Source organism: Bubalus kerabau, chromosome 5 (assembly GCF_029407905.1).
Source record: "Bubalus kerabau isolate K-KA32 ecotype Philippines breed swamp buffalo chromosome 5, PCC_UOA_SB_1v2, whole genome shotgun sequence".
NCBI classification, from domain to species: domain Eukaryota; kingdom Metazoa; phylum Chordata; class Mammalia; order Artiodactyla; family Bovidae; genus Bubalus; species Bubalus kerabau.
This window is the reverse complement of record NC_073628.1, coordinates 86913031-86925626: the sequence shown is the minus strand read 5'-3', so window position 1 is coordinate 86925626 and position 12596 is coordinate 86913031. Positions and strand designations below refer to the sequence as shown.

Sequence of the window (12596 nt, the reverse complement as noted above, 5' to 3'; positions counted from 1 at the left end):
ATGTGTAATATGGGAAGAAGGTAAAAGGAATTACTGTGCAGTAATATAACTTGCCTCTGAGATTTCACCAATTAAAAGGTATTTTATTATTGTATCATATTAATTTAGTTATTTATTTTATAAAAAAGAAGTCTGCTGTATGCTTTTGTGACCTAGAAGGGTAGGAACAACTATGAATAATGTAAATAATATAAAATATATACATTTTATTTAGTATTTTTTTATCTTTTTCTGTTTAACATTAATTTATTTGGCTGCACTGGATCTTAGTTGCAGCATGTGGGATCTAGTTCCCTAACCAGGGAATGAACCTGGACCTCCTGCATTGGGAACATGAAGTCTTAACCACTGGACCACTAGGGAAGTCCCTATTTAGTATTTTTAAAAAGATAATTTACATATCTAACCCAATAATTACTAGTTCAAAAAATATTATTAGTGAAATACCAAAAGCTTCTAGTAAGGTTTACGACTTCATGAAAACCAGTGTAGGAAGCTCGGGCTTCCCTGGTGGCTCAGATGGTAAAGAAGCTGCCTGCAATGCAGGAGACCCAGGTTTGATCCCTGGGTCGGGAAGATCCCCCCTGGAGAAGGGAATGGGTACCAACTACAGTCAGTTTCTTACCTGGAGAATTCCATGGACAGCGGAGCCTGGTGGGCCATAGTCCATGGGCTCGCAGAGTCAGACACGACTGAGCGACTAACACACACACGCAAACCAATGCTAATAATCCTGGGTGAAATTATTTAATGGAGTTTTTCCTTTTTTCTCTTTCATTACATTTCATGTAAATGAGTACAGTTGACTCTTGAACAATGTGGGGTTAGGAGTGCCACCCACAGCATACTTGCATATCTGCATATAATTTATATTGGTCCTCCTTATATGGGTGATTCTCCTTTGTCCATGGTCTGCATCTCAGATTCAATCAACTCTGGACCCTTGTAGTATTGTAGTATTTACAGTTGAAAAAAAAAGTTGCGTATAGGTGGATCTGTGCAGTTCAAACTCCTGTTGTTTAAGGGTCAACTGTAACAGAAAACTTAATTTCTCTCAGTCAAATTTATATAACTTGCTTTCTTGAGATACTAAGTAACTTTGCTCAAATTAGAAAAAAATAGTCTGATAATGAGTAACTTTTATTGAATATTACTATAGTTCTGGTAGTAGCTTTCAAAACAACCTGTGACATTAAGACAGTCTTGATACCTTTTTGCAGATGAGAGAAACTGAGTATTGAGCAGTTAAGTTACCTGTCCAAAAGGTTATGGAGCTAATAATGGATGGATCTGATCTTTAAACCCAGGTAGTCTGATACTGTGCTGCAACCTAGAAATGGTGGCAAAATTTTTTCAAAGTAAGAAGTTAGTAACTTTTTTATTTCTTAAAGCCATTCTTTATTCAGTTTTCCTTAATTTTTACCTAATGCCCTTTTCTGTTCCAGGATCCCACCTCTGATACTACATTGCATTTAGCTGTCATGTCTCTTTACATTACTCTTGGCTGTGACAGCCTCAGACTCTCCTTATTTTTCATGATCACTTTGATAGCTTTGAAGATTAATGGTCAGCTTTTTGGTAGAATGTCCCTCTGTTGGGATCCTGGGATACATACTACCTAGAAGTGACGAGAACCAATGAAGCCTATGACTTACTGAATTTGCAGTCTAATGGGGGTTGGGGAAGGACAACTTGGGCACCCCCATCAAGTGATTACAGCATTATGGGAAAGAATAGGACACACTGAGGATACAGTTTCTCCAGATCACTAGCCATTTCTTTGTTTCCAATTGAGTTTTCCTCCAAGCAACAAGAGTGATCTTTCTTGATAATAAATCTAGTCAGATACTCCCTACTTGATAAATCCTGGTTTGATACCTATTGCCCTTAGAATAAAATCCAAATTCCTTTAATGTGTATTACTGAAAAAGACCCTTAATAATATCAAGTCTCTCCCTACACTTTCTCTAGTTACATCCAATTATAAGGAAGTAAAGGAGCAAAAACTCGAACTTTTTCTCATGCTTTTTAGTTTCTTTTCTAAAACTGTTATACAATTTTATTATTTTGAATTATTTTTTAAGGAGGAGAAAAAAATTGACCAAAGTTAACATACAGGATATGATTTTTAAAAACACATTTAAGAATTAGTTTCTAATAAATACCCATAAGAATGCATGGAAAATGGAGGTTACACAATAACTGAAAAGTGTTCCTGTTTGTTGACACTCTTAAAAATACTTCTAAGATTCTTATTTTATAAAAATAAACCTTCTGTCAGTATACAGTATGTTTAAAAAATATACAAGATACTCTGACATATATTACAGTCATTCTGTTATAAAAATGTGGTTGTTCACGGAAATCAAAGGTGTAATCAAAAATCTTTTGACAAACAAAAGCCCAGGACCAGATGGTTTCACAGGTGAATTCTACCAAAAATTTAGAGAAGAGCTAAAACTTGTCCTACTCACTCTTCTAGAAAATTGCAGAGGAAGGTAATCTCCTGAATTCATTCTATGAGGCAAACATCACCCTAATACCAAAACTAGACAAAGATGCTACAAAAAAAAGAAAACTACAGGCCAGTATCACTGATGAACATAGATGCAAAAATCCTCAACAAAATTCTAGCAAACAGAATCCAACAACATATTAAAAAGATCATACATCATGACCAAGTGAGCTTTATCCTAGGGATGCAAGGATTCTTCAGTATTCACAAATCAATCAATGTGATACACCATATTAACAAATGGAAGATAAAAACCATATGATTATCTCCATAGATGCAGAGAAAGTCTTCGACTGACAAAATTCAACACCCATTTATGATAAAAACTCGCCAGAAAGCAGGCATGGAAGGAACATACTTCAGCATAATAAAAGCTATATATGACAAACCCACAGCAAACATTATCCTCAATGGTGAAAAACTGAAAACATTTCCTCTAATATCAGGAATGAGACAAGGGTGCCCACTCCCATCACTACTATTCAACATAGTTTTGGAAGTCCTAGCCACAGCAATCAGAGCAGAAAAAGAAATAAAAGGAATCCAGATTGGAAAAGAAGGAGTAAAACTCTCACTGTTTGCAGCTGACATGATCCGCTACATAGAAAACTCTAAAGACACCACCAGAAAATTACTAGAGCTAATCAATGAATAAAGTAAAGTTGCAGGATATAAAATCAATACACAAGTCCCTTGCATTCCTATACACTAACAATGAGAAAACAGGAAGAGAAATTAAGGAAACAATCCCATTCACCATTGCAATGAAAAGAATAAAATACTTAGGAATAAATTTACCTAAAGAAACAAAAGACCTATATATAGGAAACTATAAAACACTGATAAATCAAAGATGACACAAATAGATGGAAAAATATGCCATGTTAATGGATTGGAAGAATGAGTATATTACCCAAAGCAATCTATAGACTCAGCACAATCCATATCAAACTACCAGTGGTATTTTTCACAGAGCTAGAGCAAATAATTTCACAATTTGTATGGAAACACACACACAAAAAACCCTGAATAGGCAAAGCAATCTTGAGAAAGAATGGAACTGGAGGAATCAACCTGCCTTACTTCAGACTATACTACAAAGCTACATACTGTCATCAGGACCGTATAGTACTGGCACAAAGACAGAAATATAGATCAGTGGAACAAAATAGAAAGCCCAGAGATAAATCCATGCACCTGTGGACACCTTATCTTTGATAAAGGAGGCAAAAATATACAATGGAGAAAAGACAATCTCTTTAATAAGTCATGCTGGGAAAACTGGTCAACCACCTGTAAAAAATGAAACTAGAATACTTTCTAACACCATACAAAAAATAAACAAAATGGATTAAAGATCTAAACATAAGTGAGAAACTATAAAACTCTTAGAGGAAAACATAAGAAGAACACTCTCTGACATAAATCATAGCAATATCCTCTATGACACACTTCCCAGAATAATGGAATTAAAAACAATAATAAACAAATGGGACCTCAGTTCAGTTCAGTCGCTCAGTCGTGTCCGACTCTTTGCGACCCCATGAATCGCAGCACGCCAGGCCTCCCTGTCTATCACCAACTCCCAGAGGTCACTCAGACTCACGTCCATCGAGTCAGTGATGCCATCCAGCCATCTCATCCTCTGTCATCCCCTTCTCCTCCTGCCCCCAATCCCTCCCAGCATCAGAGTCTTTTCCAGTGAGTCAACTCTTCGCATGAGGTGGCCAAAGTAGTGGAGTTCCAGCTTTAGCATCATTCCTTCCAAAGAAATCCCAGGGCTGATCTCCTTCAGAATGGACTGGTTGGATCTCCTTGCAGTCCAAGGGACTCTCAAGAGTCTTCAACACCACAGTTCAAAAGCATCAATTCTTCAGTGCTCAGCTTTCCTCACAGTCCAACTCTCACATCCATACATGACCACAGGAAAAACCATAGCCTTGACTAGACGGACCTTTGTTGGCAAAGTAATGCCTCTGCTTTTGAATATGCTATCTAGGTTGGTCATAACTTTTCTTCCAAGGAGTAAGCGGCTTTTAATTTCACAGCTGCAGTCACCGTCTGCAGTGATTTTGGAGCCCCCCAAAAATAAAGTCTGACACTGTTTCCACTATTTCCCATGAAGTGATGGGACCAGATGCCATGATCTTCGTTTTCTGAATGTTGAGTTTTAAGCCAACTTTTTCACTCTCCTCTTTCACCTTCATCAAGAGGCTTTTGAGTTCCTCTTCACTTTCTGCCATAAGGGTGGTGTCATCTGCATATCTGAGGTGATTGAGATTTCTCCCGGCAATCTTGATTCCAGCTTGTGCTTCTTCCAGACCAGCATTTCTTATGATGTACTCTGCATATAAGTAAAATAAGCAGGGTAACAATATACAGCCTTGACGTACTCCTTTTCCTATTTGGTACCAGTCTATTGTTCCATGTCCAATTCTAACTGTTGCTTCCTGACCTGCATACAGATTTCTCAAGAGGCGGGTCAGGTGGTCTGGTATTCCCATCTCTTTCAGAATTTTCCACAGTTTATTGTGATCCATAGAGTCAAAGGCTTTGGCATAGTCAATAAAGCAGAAATAGATGTTTTTCTGGAACTCTCTTGCTTTTACCATGATCCAGAGGATGTTGGCAATTTGGTCTCTGGTTCCTCTGCCTTTTCTAAAACCAACTTGAACATCAGGAAGTTCACGGTTCACGTATTGCTGAAGCCTGGCTTGGAGAATTTTGAGCATTACTTTACTAGCATGTGGGATGAGTGCAATTGTGTGGTAGTTTGAGCATTCTTTGGCATTGCCTTTCTTTGGGATTGGAATGAAAACTGATCTTTTCCAGTCCTGTGGCCACTGCTGAGTTTTCCAAATGTGCTGGCGTATTGAGTGCAGCACTTTCACAGCATCATCTTTCAGGATTTGAAAGAGCTCAACTGGAATTGCATCACCTCCACTAGCTTTGCTCGTAGTGATGCTTTCTAAGGCCCACTTGACTTCACTTCACATTCCAGGATGTCTGGCTCTAGGTGAGTTGATCACACCATCGTGATTATCTTGGTTGTGAAGATCTTTTTTGTACAGTTCTTCTGTGTATTCTTGCCAGCTCTTCTTAATATCTTCTGCTTCTGTTAGGTCCATACCATTTCTGTCCTTTATCGAGCCCATCTTTGCATGAAATGTTCCCTTGGTATCTCTAATTTTCTTGAAGAGATCTCTAGTCTTTCCCATTCTGTTGTTTTCCTCTATTTCTTTGCATTGATCGCTGAAGAAGGCTTTCTTATCTCTTCTTGCTATTCTTTGGAACTCTGCATTTAGATGCTTATATCTTTCCTTTTCTCCTTTGCTTCCTGACCTGCATATAGGTTTCTCAAGAGGCAGGTCAGGTGGTCTGGTATTCCCATCTCTTATCAGAATTTTCCGCAGTTTATTGTGATCCACACAGTCAAAGGCTTACAACCATACTGCCATACAACCCAGCAATCCCACTACTGGGCATACACACTGAGGAAACCAGAGTTGAAAGAGACACATGTACCCCAGTGTTCATTGCAGCACTGTTTACAATAGCCAGGACATGGAAACAACCTAGATGTTCATCGGCAGACGAATGAATAAGGAAGTTGTGGTACATAAACACAATAGAATGTTACTCAGCTATAAAAAAGAACACCTTTGAGTTAGTTCTAATGAGGTGAATGAAACTGGAGCCTATTATACACAGTGAAGTAAGTCAGAAAGAGAAACACCGATACAGTATATTAACACATATATATGAAATTTAGAAAGACAGTAATGATGACCCTATATTCAAGACAGCAAAAAAGACACAGATGTAAAGAACAGACTTTTGGACTCTGGGAGAAGGCGAGGGTGGGACGATATGAGAGACTAGCACCGAAACATGTATATTACCATATGTGAAATAGATGACCAGTGCAAGTTCAATGCATGAAGCAGGCCACTCAAAGTTGGTGCTCTGGGACAACCTGGAGGGATAGGGTGGGGGATTCAGTATGGGGGAACACCTGTACACCGTGGCTGATTCATGTCAATGTATGGCAAAAACCACCACAATATTGTAAAGTAATTAGCCTCCAATTAAAATAAATTAATTAATTACACTTAAAAAATGTGCTTGTTAACTAGTATTTCTGATATTATTTCACCATCTGACCGTTTTATGAAAGTGCTCATTTTCACATATGGTCATTCCATATTTTGCTAAGTGAGCATGCTATAAAAAGTAACATTTTTTAGAACACCTGCTGAATGTGACATTTCTGTGAAATTAAATGTTATTGCTAATATTTTTCCCAAGCGTCACAAAAAGACCTCTACTTTGCTGAAAACGTGCATATTATGTTTTAGCTTTACTTGATTTTTGAGATAACATTTTTGATGTTGAATTAGATGTAACCATGAATTAAGTAAGTGGAATTACTTGGATTATCAACCAAGCATTTTTTTTTAAAGCTGCACCGTGCAGCTTGAGGCATTTTAGTTCTTACCAGGGATCAAATCCAGGCCACAGCAGTGAACGTGCCCCGTCCTCGCCATTGAACTGTCAAGGAATTCCCAAGCATTTATTCATATATGTTAAAGTTATAGTTTAAACATATTCTGTAGCAAGAGATTTATTATTTCCAGAGCACATTTGTCACATTTATGAATTATGACTTTACTTTTCTATTGATATGACTAATAAAGAGTTAAATTTAATTGAAACTTTATGCCTTGTGAATGAGGACTGAGTATGGATTCCTTTTTTTTAAGACCTATGTGAACATATTTTTCACCATTTTTAATGGTGGTCTTGGTCACCTTTTTAAGTGCACTGCTTCTTAAAAACAAAAACAAAAATGAGTGATCAGTCACATTGTGGAGGACAATAAACCAAACCTTGATCCACAACCACATAAGCACATTTCAGAGGGAATTTTCTTATTAGTTGAGAGGGCTAAATGACTTCTAAATTTTCTTTCAGTTCTTGATTCTGAGGTTTTCAATTGTCTTTTTTTTTCTCTACTGACCTAAATATGTCATCAGCCAAACGTTTTGGAAATTTCTCAAAAATTTGCATAAAATCATAATCTGTATGTTAATAGCTAATGAAGATATACTGGACCAACTTAAACTTGTACCAACTTACAATAATGTTATATACACACGAATTCATAGAGAGAAGTACTTTGATTACCAAAATCATTTTAAAAATTAGTGATAGCACATTTGATCACATTACATTCCATTTTAATATACTTTTAGGTTAAAAAAGGTCTGTTTCTTTCTTAAGACATAATTATTTCCTCAAGTATCTTATTTGTTATATTCTAATCCTCAAGATTTTTTCCTGATAAAAGTTGTCTTTCCATCAGGCATTATTTTAATTGTTGTTTTGAAATACTGACTTAATCAGTATAAGTTGCCAAATATTAATATTTTTGGCATACATTCACATCCATTGTTGCAAAGACATATTCTTGTACTTTCATTTTAATTTAAATAGTTTATATTATTTTCTGACAACAGTAAAAACTTTTTAAAGCTTCCATTAGGCTGTTAGCATGTAAATAGGTTAATATAGCTTTCTGACTTGTTGCCACAGTATTTTAGCCAAATATTATGAGACTGGATCTTATATTTTGGCAATGATATACACAATCTGGCTTTTTGTATTTTGAAGATGAAGAATCTAAATAAACAAAAGAAGTCAGGGATACTAAAGGGCAAGAGGGGAAAGTGATGCTTTAGTTTGGTTTTAGCTTCTTGATTGGCTTAACTACCTGGAACCTTTGATAGTAGTATTCAGAAGGAGTGTTAGAATTGTTAAACTTGATTTATTGTCTAAAATATGTATGCCCTTTATTATTTTGTAAAATTTTATCTATTTTATTTTTGGCTGTGCTGGGCCATTGTTGCTGCGCACGGGCTTTCTCAAGTTGCTCTGAGCAGGGGATACTCTTTAGTTGCAGTCTCAGGCTTCTCTTTGTGGTGGCGTCTCTTGTTGAGGAGCACAGGCTTCTCTAGGTGCTCGGGCCTCAGTAGTTGCAGCTAGCAGGCTCCAGAGCACCAGCTCAGTAGTTGTGGTGCTCAGGCTTAGTTGCCCCGTGATGTGCGCTTTCATTTTATAACCAACAAGACATCTGAATTAGGCCGAAGTGTATTTATTACTGTTGTGTCTATTCTATCCAGGGGCTTTGCAGGTGCCACAGTAGAAAGGAATCCTCCTGATAATGCAGGAGACCCAAGAGACATAGGTTAGATCCCTGGCTCAGGAAGAGTCCCCTGGAGAAGGAAATGGCAACCTACTCCAGTATTCTTGCTTGGAAAATTCCATGGACAGAGGAATCTGGCAGGCTACAGTCCATGGAGTCACAAAGAGTCGGACAGGACTGAGCTACTGAGCATGCATGCATGCTTCTTTATTAAAGATTTGCTTTTCTTACTAGTTTTGAAATACCATAGGCAGCCTGTACAATAGTTGCTATTTTCATCTTGAGCTCTGGGTTTACTCTTCAGGTAGCATTCTCAGCCACCAGTTATGACTGTTGGAGTCTGCCAGAATAATTGCATGAAAAAAATCAACCTTGCCTTATTTTAATCTATTTAAATAATAGACTCGTCGAAGGTTTTAAATTGTTTTTCTCCATAAGACTTCATTCATGTTAGTCTCATCAGTTTGAATAGTCTTGATCCTGTGATACAATATTTTGAAATAGAAACTTATTTAAGCTCAGATTTAATCATAGTAATTAGTATCTAATACATGTGCATACATTCTCAGTCGCTAAGTTGTGTCTGACTCTTTTCGACCCCATGGACTATATAGCCCACCAGGCTCCTCTGTCTATGGGGTTTCCCAGGCAAGAATACTGGAGCGGGTTGCCATTTCCTTCTCAAGGAGATCTTTCGGACCCAGGGATTGAACCCACTTCTTCTGCAGCTCCTGCATTGGCAGGCAGATTGTTTACCACTGAGCCACTTAGGAAGCCCATCTAATGCATATATAGCACAAAGTTCTGGAGATAGACAATGATGATAGCTGCATACTAATATAAATGTACTTAATATCACTAAACTGTATGTATACTTAAAAATGGCTGTGGAAATCTTCATGTTATATATATTTTGTTACAGTAAAAAAATAATGGCATCATCCTGATAAGTTTGGTTCCTGGAGAAGGGCATGGCAACCCACTCCAGCATTCTTGCCTGGAGCATCCCCATGGACAGAAGAGCCTGGTGGGCTATAGTACATGGAGTTGCAAAGAGTCAGACATGACTGAAGTGACTTAGCAAGTACACACGTGTAAGTCTGGTTAATGATTTGTTGTTGTTGTTGAGTCACTAAACTGTGTTTGACTCTTTGTGACCCCATGGACTGCAGCACCCCAGGCCTTGCTATCCCTCACCATCTCCTGGAATTTGCTCAAGTTCATGTCCATTGAATCAGTGATGCTATCCAACCATCTCATCCTCTGTCGCTTTCAGTCTTTCCCAACATCAGGGTCTTTTCTAATGAGTTGACTTTTCACATCAGGTGGCAAAGTATTGAAGCTTCAGCTTCAACATCAGTCCTTCTAATGAGTATTCAGTGTTGATTTCCTTTAGGATTGATTGGTTTGATCGCCTTGCTGTCCAAGGGACTCCCAAGAGTCTTCTCCAGTACCATAGTTTGAAAACATCAGTTCTTTGGTGCTCAGCCTTTTTTATGGTCCAACTCTTACATCCGTACATGACTACTGGAAAAACCATAGCTTTAATCATATGGACCTTTGTTGGCAAAGTGATGTCTGTACTTTTTAATATACTGTGTAGGTTTGTCAGAGCTTTTCTTCCAAGGAGCTAAGTGTCTTTTAATTTCGTAGCTGCAGTTACCATCCGCAGTGATTTTGGAGCCAAAGAAGATGAAATCTGTCGCTGTTTCCACTATTTCCCTGTCTATTTGCCATGAAGTGATGGGACCAAATGCCATGATCTTAGTTTTTTGAATGTTGAATTTTAAGCCACCCTTTTCACTCTCCTCTTTCACTCTCATCAAGAGCCTCTTTAGTTCCTCTTCACTTTCTGCCCTTAGAGTGGTATTATCTGCATATCTGAAGTTGTTGATATTTCTCCCAGCAATCTTGATTCCAGCTTGATTACATTTGTTAAAATGTGTAAAGAATTTAGATTATTGCCTGATCCATATTAAGTGCTTCTAATACATATATATCCAATAATATATAAAAACAATTATATGCTGCAAACAAGTAGGATTTATCCCAGGAATGCAAGACTGCTTCAACATTCAAAAGTCATTTAATGTAACTCATCTCATCAACAGAGTAAAAAAGAAAAATTACTAGTTCCTAGTAGAGTAGGAATAGAGGGAACTTCCTCCACTTGAGAAAGAGCATCTACAAAAACCTAAAGTTAACATCAGACTTAATGGTGAGAAATTTGAGGCTTTCCCACTAAGATCAGGAACAAGGCAAGAATGTCCTATCTAGCCACACCCTTTCACAAGATACAGTAAGTAATAGGGCTGTGGTCTGCATTTTTGAGCACCAGACCATATGTTGAAATCCTAACTCCCAAAAGTCATGTTATTGGTAGGTGGAATCTTTGGCAAATGATTAGGTCATGAGGATGTAGCCCTCATGAATGGGATTACTGCCCTAATAAAAAAGATCGTGCAGAGGTCCCTACCATCTTCCACTATGTGAAAATACAATGAGAAGTCTGTAACCTGAAAGAGAGCCCTCACTGAATCATACTGACATCCTGGTCTTAGAATTTCAGCCTCCAGAACTGTGAAAAATAAGTTTCTGTTATTTATAAACTACCTGGTCTGTGATACTTTGTTACAGCAGCCCAATATCTTAGGCCAATAGACTAAGACAGCTAATGCAAGATACAAGAAGAGGAAATAAGAGTTCAGATTGAGAAGGACTGCATGTTTCACAAACATGTTAAAAATTGCATTAATTAGCGTTTTAAAAATATTTTAGTAACTTTAAAAAAAATTAGTCATTAGAATAAGAGGAATGTTTACTTACATAATTATCTTACCTATGAGTGTAAGAATTATAATATCCCTTCCATTTTTTTAAATAGAAGCTTTATTGAGATATAATTCACATACCATCTAGTTCACTTTTTCAAGATACACAGTTCAGTTTTTAATATATTCATAGGTATGTGCACCCATTACCAGCAAGTTTTAGAACAGTGTCATTAGAATGGTTGATTCTTTTTTTTGAACTTCAATTTTTAGGATTTTTTAAAAACCATTCTAACCTTTTAAAAATGCACAATTCAGTGACATTGCTGCTGGAGGAGACTCTTGAGCGTCCCTTGGACAGCAAGGAGATCAAACCTAAAGGAAATCCTAAAGGAAATCAACCCTGAATATTCACTGGAAGGACTGATGCTGAAGCTCCAATACTTTGGCCACCTGATGCAAAGAGCCGACTCACTGGAAAAGACCCTGATGCTGGGAAAGATTGAAGGCAGGAGGAGAAGGGGGCGAAAGAGGATGAGATGGTTGGATGGCATCATTGACTCAGTGGACGTGAGTTTGAGCACACTCCGGGAGATAGTGAAGGGCAGGGAAGCCTGGTGTGCCACAGTCCGTGGGGGTCACAAAAGTCACACATGACTGAGTGAACAGCAACAACAAAGAACATTCACAGTGCTCTGCAACTATCACCCTCTCCGTTATCAGAACTTTTAATCATCCCAAACAAAAACTTTGTACCCACTAGACATTAGCTTCCTATTCCTCTTGAACGTGAAGTTGCTCAATTGTGTCCGACTCTTTGCGACCCCTACCAGGCTCCTCTGTCCATGGGATTTTCCAGGCAATAGTACTGGAGTGGATTGCCATTTCCTTCTCCAAGGGATCTTCCCAACCCAGGGATTGAACCTGGGTCTCCCGCATTGTAGACAGACGCTTACCATCTGAGCCACCAGGGAAGTCATTAGTACAGTACAATAATTTCTCCAAGGGTTTCAGGAAGTTCCCAGGCAGCTACCATATTTGCAGGCGTGACCTCGCCACTTTTCCATTGTGAAGGTTGACTGTAGCCTTGTACCATGGCTGGCAT

General features: G+C 38.0%; 1 protein-coding gene across 4 annotated transcripts in view; it reads left to right on the top strand.

The window, feature by feature from the left end:
* Positions 1-12596, top strand: part of EFCAB2 (EF-hand calcium binding domain 2) — a 108972-nt gene that overhangs the window by 17317 nt on the left and 79059 nt on the right. The gene's annotated exons all lie outside the window — the stretch shown is intronic.